Here is a 9,187-nt window from a genome sequence, read left to right as displayed (position 1 = left end):
GTTCTGCTTGTGGATTATAGATTGGAGCTGCAGGAAATAACATGTTGGTCTGGGATGGAAGGCCAGTGAACTAGCAAAGCAGCTTAGCATACCTCAGGGACAGTGCAGATTTCGTTCCAGACCCCCGCAGTAAAGCAAGCACTAAAGTGAGCCACCAGACTTTTTCATCTCCTAGTGCATATAAAAGTTATGTTTACACTACATAACAGTCTATTAGATATGCGATAGCATTGCCTCCAAAAAACAAAAAAAAAGTACATACCCTAATTTTAAAATATTTTATTGCTGAAAAAAAAAAGAAAATGCTAACAATTATCTGAGCCTTTAGCAAGTTCCAGTCGTTTCGTTGGTGGCTGGGGGGGTCTTTCCTTTGTTGGTGAATGGATGCTAACTAATCAGGGTGGTGGTTGCTGAAGGTTGGAATGGCTGTGGAAATTTCTTAAAATAAGACAATGAAGTTTGCCACATGGATTGACTGTTCTTTCATAAAAGATTTTGCTAGAGCACACGATGTTGTTTGATAGCATTTTACCTGCAATGGAACTTCTTTCAAAATTGGAGTCAGTCCCCTCAAACCCTGCTGCTGCTTTATCAACTAAGTCTATGTAATATTCTCCATCCTTTGTTATTTCAGTAATGGTCACATCTTTACCAGGAGTAGATTCCATGTCAAGAAACCACTTTCTTTGCTCATCCATAAGAAGTAAGTCCTTATCCTTTCAAGTTTCATCATGAGATTGCAGCATTTCAGTCCTGTCTTCAGGCTCCACTTCTAGCTTTCTTGCTATTTCTACCACATCTGCAGTTTCTTCCTCCACTGAAGTTTTGAACCCCTCAAAGTCATCCATGAGGGTTGGATTCAACTTCTTCCAAACCTTTGTTAATGTTGACTTTTTTTTTTTTTTTTTTGAGACAGAGTCTTACTCTGTGGGCCTGGCTGGAGTGCAGTGGCATGATCTCGGCTCACTGCAACCTCTGTCTCCTGGGTTCAAGTGATTCTCCTGCCTCAACCTCCCAAGTAGCTGGGATTACAGGTACATGCCACCATGCCTGGCTAATTTTTATATTTTTAGGAGAGATGGGGTTTCACCATATTGACCAGGCTGGTGTTGAACTCCTGATCTCAAGTGATCCACGCCTCAGCCTCCGAAAGTGCTAGGATTATAGGAGTGAGCCACCGCACTCGGACTAATGTTGATATTTTGACCTCTTCCTATGAATCACAAATGTTCTTAATGGCATCTAGAATGGTGAGTCTTTTCCAGGAGGGAAAGTTTAGTTTAGTTCTGTTTTTTGAGACAGGGTCTTGTTCTGTTGCCCAGGCTGGAGTGCAGTGGTGTGATCACAGCTCACTGCAGCCTCTACCTCCTGGGCTCAGGTGGTCCTCCCACCTCAGCCTCCCAAGTAGCTGGGACTACAGGCGCATGCTGTCACACCTGGCTGATTTTTGTGTTTTTTGTAGGGATGAGGTCTCACCATGTTGCCCAGGCTGGTTTCCTGGGTTCAAGAGGTCTGCCCACCTCAGCTCCCAAAGTCCTAGGATTATACGTGTGAGCCACTCACCTGGCCTCCAAGAGGTTTTTAATTTACTTATTTACGTTGTCCAGATCCATTGGAGGAGTCACTATCTATGGCAGCTATTGCTTTATGAAACGTATTTAATAATAAGACCTGAAAGTTGAAATTACTCCTTGATCCATACGCTGCAGAATAGGTGTTGTGGTAGCAGGCGTGAAAACAACATTCATCTTGTAAGTTTTTGGGTGATCAGGTATCTATGAGCAAAAATATTTTGAAAGTGCCTCTCATTTGTGGACTACACACTCTAGACCTTGACTGTCTAATATGTAGCTCCTAGCTACATGTAGCTATTAAATACTCGAAATGTGGCTAGTCCAAATTGAGATGTGCTATAAAATACACACTGGATATCGGATATCAAAGACTTAGTATCCAAAAGTTTGAATGAAAAATGTTTCGGTCAGGGACATGGTGTTTCACGCCTGTAATCCCAGCACTTTGGGAGGCCGAGGCGGGCGGATCACGAGGTCAGGAGATCGAGACCATCCTGGCTAATATGGTAAAACCCCATCTCTACTAAAAATACAAAAAATTAGCCAGGTTTGGTGGCATGTGCCTGTAATTCCAGCTACTTGGGAGGCTGAGGCAGAAGAATCGCTTGAACCTGGGAGGTGGAGGTTGCAGTGAGCCGAGATTGTGCCACTGCACTCCAGCCTGGTGACAGAGCAAGACTCCGTCTCAAAAAAAAAAGAAAAGAAAAATGTCTCCATTTTGAAATACTGGTTACATGTTAAAATGGTAACTTAAAATAATTTCACCTGTTTCTGTTTTTCTCATATGGCTACTAGAAAGTTTAAAATCACATTCATGGCTTGCATTTGTGATTGCATTATATTTTTACTGGACAGGACCGCTCTAGACCATATTCATCTTTAAAACGTGAGCTAAAAGCTAGAGTTACTGGCAAGTAAAAGGAAGGGAGAAAATACCTCAAGAAATTGACAACGTTAGTTTGACATTTGTAAGTACTCTGGAGTTTAACCAGGATTTTATTTATTATTTATTTATTATTTTTATTGTTTTTTAACTTTTAGGTTCAAGGGTACTTGTGGTGATTTGTCACATAGGTAACTTATGTCTCATAGGGGATTGGTGTATAGATTACTTCGTCACCCAGGTAATAAGCATAGTTAGTACCCAATAGGTAGTTTTTCAATCCTCTCCCTCCACCGTCAACAGGCACCCAGTATCTGTGGTTCCCTTCTTCGTGTCCATGTGTACTCAGTGTTTAGCTCCCACTTGTAAGTGAGAACATGCAGTCTGTGGTTTTCTGTTTAACCAGGATTTTAATAAAGGTAGATCTTAGATATAGTATATATTAATTGCTACTCTGAGCTAGGCAAGGTACTACCTCTGTAAAGGTGGGCCATTACCCAGGATCATATCAAAAGCTCTGATTTCTGACATTTATAAAATGAAAAAGTAAATACAGTGCAGATTGGTTTTCTCTGTAACAAAGTAGAGTTTTAAAATACCATTTGAGGCCGGGCACAGTGCCTCACGCCTGTAATCCCAGCACTTTGGGAGGCGAAGGTGGGCGGATCACTTTAGGTCAGGAGTTCAAGACCAACCTGGCCAACATGGTGAAACCCCGTCTCTACTAAAAATACAAAAATTAGCCAGGCATGGCGGTGGGTGCCTGTAATCCCAGATGCTCGGGAGGATGAGGCAGGAGAATTGCTTGAACCTAGTAGGCAGAAGTTGCAGTGAGCCAAGATCGCGCCATTGCATTCCAGCCTGGGCAACAGACAGCAAGACTCCATCTTTAAAAAAAAAAAAAAAAATCATTTGAGTGGACAGTAGCACTCCTTGCCAAATTCCAAATGCCAATCAACAGCTGGCTTTACTTGTCAAAGTTGGCATGTATTGTTCATCAAACCAGAGTCTAATTTGATCACCCCCTCATGCACACAATACCACCACCACCTGACTCCACTGTTGCCTGTGGTACAATGCCATGTTAACAAGTAGCATCTGGAATTACTCTTCAAACATCCGCCCATTTTGATCACTGTGGAAGGCAAATCTTCCTTCCACATTTACCCCTTAAGAGCAACTTGTGGGGCCGGGCGCGGTGGCTCACGCCTGTAATCCCAGCACTTTGGGAGGCCGAGGCGGGCGGATCACAAGGTCAGGAGATCGAGACCATCCTGGCTAAGACGGTGAAACCCCCGTCTCTGCTAAAAATACAAAAAATTAGCCGGGCGCGTTGGCAGGCGCCTGTAGTCCCCGCTACTCGGGAGGCTGAGACAGGAGAATGGCGTGAACCCGGGAGGCGGAGCTTGCAGTGAGCCAAGATCGCGCCACTGCACTCCAGCCTGGGTGATGAGCAAGACTCCATCTCAAAAAAAAAAAAAAAAAAAAAAGAGCAACTTGTGCTCACTTCTATCAACACAGTATACTTTTAAAGCTAAGATTTCATTTTCTTCAATCCTTTTTTTCAAGAAGCACATTTTTCTCTGCTGGTGATTCCTTTAAACAAATATTTCTTGTTTTGGTCTGAGCAATTCATTTTTTGAAACAGAGTTATAGAAGTCTAGGCTTTGTTTTCATGACTGAGATGAAGGCTAAGAATTTATGACCAGCATACAATAGATAGGGTAATTTGTGTGTTTGTGTAACTTACATGTGAGGATAGGCTGTTTTTTAAAATTAGAATTTGTTTCTGCCTTCTTAGAATTTACTTACTGAATCGTTATGAACTTTGCAAAGTGACTCAATTCTGAAAATCCTCATACCTCTTTAAAACTCTGCTGCCTACCTATATAATGCTTACAAAAATGAATAAATCTGCTGCCTACCTATATAATGCTTACAAAAAGGAATAAATCAGTGTTTCTCAAAAACATGTTCTGTGAACCCCTGCCCCAGAGTTTTCTGTGGTATTTGTTAAAATGAAAATTCTTAGACCCCATCCATGTTTATTGAATCAGAATCTCATATTTATTATTTATTTATTTGATATGGAGTCTTGCTCTGTTGCCCACGCTAGAGTGCAGTGATGCAATCTCAGCTCACTACAACCCCCGCCTCCTGGGTTCAAGTGATTCTCCTGCCCCTGCCTCCTAAATAGCTGGGATTACAGGTGCCCACCACCACACCTGGCTAATTTTTGTATTTTTAGTAGATACGGGGTTTCACCATGTTGGGCAGGCTGGTCTTGAACTCCTGACCTCAGGTGATCCTTCCACCTCAGCCTCCCAAAGTGCTGGGATTACAGGCATGAACCACCGTGCCCGGCCTGAATCAGAATCTTTTAGTTTATGAGAATTAATACTTAAGAATCTGATATCAGGCCATTTTTTTCCCCATTTATTCATTTTAAAAAAACTGAGCCATTCATCAGTTTATTTGAACATGTGTCTGTTGAACACTTAACAGGTACCAGGTGCTAGGGACTCAGCAATGAACAAGACAAAATACAGTATTTGCCTTTAAAGAGCACAGGGTGAGACAGACACAAAGTTAAGTGAACAGAACAGTCAATCAAGAAGCTAAGTTCACATAGCAATAAGTAAAGAAAATGGAATAGGGTAATGGGATATTGGGAGTTATGGAAAGTTAATTTAGATTTTTAATTAACTTAGGGGGTTACAGAAGGCCTCTCAGGGGAAGTGACATTTGAGCTGAGAAGTATAAGAAGGAGCTGATAATGCACACATCTAGAGGAGAAGGGTCTCAGGGAAGGAAAGAAGAGTGCAAAAGTCAAGGTGGGAAATGTTTGGCACATTCAAGAGACAGAAAGAAAGACAAGTAGAGGGCCTGAGACTGGGCCTCAATCCTTCCCACACTTAAGATCAGGCAGAGAGCAGTAGATGTTGAGGTTGAAGATTAAACCCAGGAGAGCATTTAATATAAACTTAGAAATGTAAATGTTTCAACAAGAAGTGAGTAGTGAATGACTATTAGAAGAGGTGAGTTGGAGTTGGTGGCCTTGATTGGGTTGGGTGGAGAGATGAAAGTTAAAAGCCTGACTGGATGTAGCTTAAAGAGAATGGGAGACAAGGAAGTGGAGACAAGAACTGCAGAAAATGTTCAGGAAGTTTTACTAGTTAAGGGAGTAAAAATTCAAAATTCTGGTAATAACAGGTCTTGGGGTCAAAAGGTTTTCTTTCATAAGTTTTATTCAGACATATTCAAAAGTAGAACAAACCCCCATGTACTCATTACCCATTGTGTTTGGGTGAATAATGGCCCCCAATGTCCACGTCATAATCCACAGAACCTGTGGATATGTTACACAGCAACAGGGACTTTGTGTGTGTGATTAAATTAAGGATCCTGAAGAGAGATTATCCTGGGTTATCTAGATGGGTTCAGTATATTCACATAGACCCTTAGGGAGGCAGGAGGATCAAAGTCAATAGTAAATGGGCCAGGAGATGGGCCGGGAGTGGTGGCTCATGCCTGTAACCCCAGTACTTTGGGAGGTTGAGGCAGGAGGATCACTTGAAGCCAGGAGTTTGAGACCAGCCTGGGCAACATAGCGAGATCCCATCTCTACAAAGATAAAAATAAAAAATTTAGCCAGGTGTGGAGGCATGTACCTGTAGTCCCAGCTACTCTGGAGGCTAAGCAGGGAGGATTGCTTGAGTCCAGCAGTTGGAGGCTGCAGTGAGCTATAATTGTGCCACTGCACTCCAGCCTAGACAACAGAGACCTCGTCTCTTTAAAAAAAAAAAAAAAGGTAGGAGATTTGCTCATATCTGTAATCCCAATGCTTTGAGGGGCCAAGTAGGGAGGATCGCTTAAGGTTAGGAGTTTGAGACCAGCCTTAACAACATAGCAAGACCCTGTTTCTACAAAAAAGAAATTTTTTAATTAACCAAGCATGATGGTGTGCACCTGTAGTGCTAGGTACTCAGGAGGCTGAGGCAGGAGGATCACTTGAGCCCAGGAGTTCAAGGCTGCAGTGAACAATGATCACACCACAGCACTCTAGCCTGGGTGACAGAGTGAGACCTTGTCTCCCCCCGAAAAAAAAAAAAATAGTAAGAGATACGATGATGGAAGCAAGAGGTTCGAGTGACACACTGAAGAAGCCAAAAGCCAGAAAATGCAGTGGCCTCTAGATCCTAAAAAAGGCAAGGAAATGGATTCTCCGACAAAGCCTCCAGGCAGAAGGAAAATGCAGGAGAATGGGAAAGCCCACGGAGTGTTAAAGAGCCAGCCATTAGCTTTTCCAATCATGAAGTGCTTGGGACATTTGGCTTCTTGACAGGTTGTTTTTTTAAGTTAAAAATTCCTTAATTTTTTTTTTTTTTTTTTTTTTTTTTTGAGACGGAGTCTCACTCTGTCGCCGGGGCTGGAGTGCAGTGGCCGGATCTCAGCTCACTGCAAGCTCCGCCTCCCGGGTTCACGCCATTCTCCTGCCTCAGCCTCCCGAGTAGCTGGGACTACAGGCGCCCGCCACCTCGCCCGGCTAGTTTTTTGTATTTTTTAGTAGAGACGGGGTTTCACCGTGTTAGCCAGGATGGTCTCGATCTCCTGACCTTGTGATCCGCCCGTCTCGGCCTCCCAAAGTGCTGGGATTACAGGCTTGAGCCACCGCGCCCGGCCAAAAATTCCTTAATTTTTTATTCCTGGTACCACTACCACAATTTACAGGGCAATATACCTGATGTAATAAAAAGAAGAAGACAAAGCTACAACAGATGAAAGACCTCAGGAATGTACATCTAATTGACACTACATTGCATTAATCAATAGCTGCACTTTGTGCAAACTGTGGCTATGACAGTCCTGAACAAGAAGGGTTTCCTGTTTAAGCTGCAGTAACTTTTCTGACTATGGATCATCGTTCCTTCTGTGGCAGATTTTTACAGTTCCTCTAATGCATTTGGTGTGACTGTCTCAAAGTAACCTGCAGCTTTCCTGACAACTCCTTGCTCTCTCTCCTGCTAAGAGCTGTAGCCCTTTTCTGCTGTTTTTAGAACCTTCTGCTACCGTATCCACCACTTCCACCACCAGATCCATAACCACCACCATAGGGAATGCCCAAGCTTCTTCCACCAAAACTGCCCCCTTTCATGGGTCCATAATTTGATTGCTGTTGTCCACTGTAATTTCCAAAATCATTATAGTTCCCACCACCACCATAGTTACTACCGCCAAAATTTCCTCCTTCATTGTACCCATCATATCCTCCACCACTGCCACCATATCCACCACCTTGGTTTCCACATCCTAGTCCATCATGACCATAGCCCCCTCTACTACTATAACCAGGACCACCGCCATAGCTGCCACCATCACCTCCAAATCCATTATATCTACCATCACCTCCTCCATAACTACCTCTGCTGCCACCACCTCCACCACCATAGCCTCCTCTTCCACCAAAGTTTCCACCACGGCCAAAATTACCTCCACCACCTCTAAAGTTTCCTCCACAATAAAATTGCCAGATCCACCTCCACGACCTCTCTGTGATCCAGCAGACTGCATCTCTTGTTTAGAAAGGGCCTTTTGCACTTCACAATTATGCCCATTAATAATGTGGTATTTCTGAACAACAATTTTATCAACTGTATCATGATCATCAAAAGTTGCAAAAGCAAATCCTCTCTTTTTTCCACTCTGCCTGTCTTCCATAACTTCTGTGGTTTCAATCTTGCTGTACTTTTCAAAGTAGTTCTCTCAAATTATATTCTTCTGTATCTTCTTTAATACCACCAACAAAAATGTGCTTCACTGTTAGAGGGGCACCAGGCTTTACAGAATCCTCTCTGGAAACAGCTCTCTTTGGTTTGACTACACGCCCATCAACCTTGTGTGGTCAAGCACACATTGCTGCATCCACCTCTTCAACACAAGAACAAGTCACAAAACCAAAGCGCCTGGAACGTTTTGTTTGGGAGTCTCTCATTACCACACAGTCCGTGAGTGTGCCCCATATCTCAAAATGTTCTCTTGAACTATCATCTGTAGTTTCAAAGCTCAGACCACCAATAAACAGTTTTCTCAACTGCTCTGGTTCATTTGGATCATGGCCCTCCTCCCTCCGGCAGCGACGACGACGGCTGGAGCCGGGCTGGGGTCAACAGGTGGCGGTTTTACCTCCATTTTGAGAACAGACTTGCCTCTTCCAACTCAAGTTCAATCTGGGACTGAGAGCTTCTTGACAGGTTTTGCAGAGTTGACTTGCAGATTTTTTTCTGGTTTGAGATTCTCCCTACTCCCTACTCCATTAACACTGAGTTTTAATGTTAAACTTAGCTTTGCTCCTCTGGAATCCTGTAAATAGACAGAGGTAATAGCAAGTCAAAATAAATAGAATATCTTACTAGAAGGCCTTGCTCTGTTTCTAATCTCTCCTCTGAAAGTCTTTTTGCAGCTTTGTTTTGGGAGAGCCATGAAGGTGTAGCTTTGGAATAGATTTGTAAGAGAATATTCTGGCAATGGTAAGTGCTACATGACTCCTGGTGAGTAAAGATCAATGGCCCAGCTTTTCTGACCCCCTTTAAAATGTATCTTTTGCTGTATTTTTTATGAGTTATCATGAACCCCAAGTTAGGAGTCCTTAATACACTGGGTGCTGAGCCCTGGCCATACTTGTATTCTCTCAATTGGAGAAGAGAAATTACATCGTGGAATTCCTAGGTTG

General features: G+C 43.0%; 1 pseudogene; it reads right to left on the bottom strand.

Moving 5' to 3' along the window:
• Positions 1-7,226: 7,226 nt before the first annotated feature.
• Positions 7,227-8,646, bottom strand: LOC104669431 (annotated as a pseudogene).
• Between the last annotated feature and the right edge of the window lie 541 nt (positions 8,647-9,187).

The sequence above is a fragment of the Rhinopithecus roxellana genome, chromosome 12 (genome assembly GCF_007565055.1).
Source record: "Rhinopithecus roxellana isolate Shanxi Qingling chromosome 12, ASM756505v1, whole genome shotgun sequence".
NCBI classification, from domain to species: domain Eukaryota; kingdom Metazoa; phylum Chordata; class Mammalia; order Primates; family Cercopithecidae; genus Rhinopithecus; species Rhinopithecus roxellana.
This window is presented reverse-complemented; position numbering and strand designations above follow the sequence as displayed.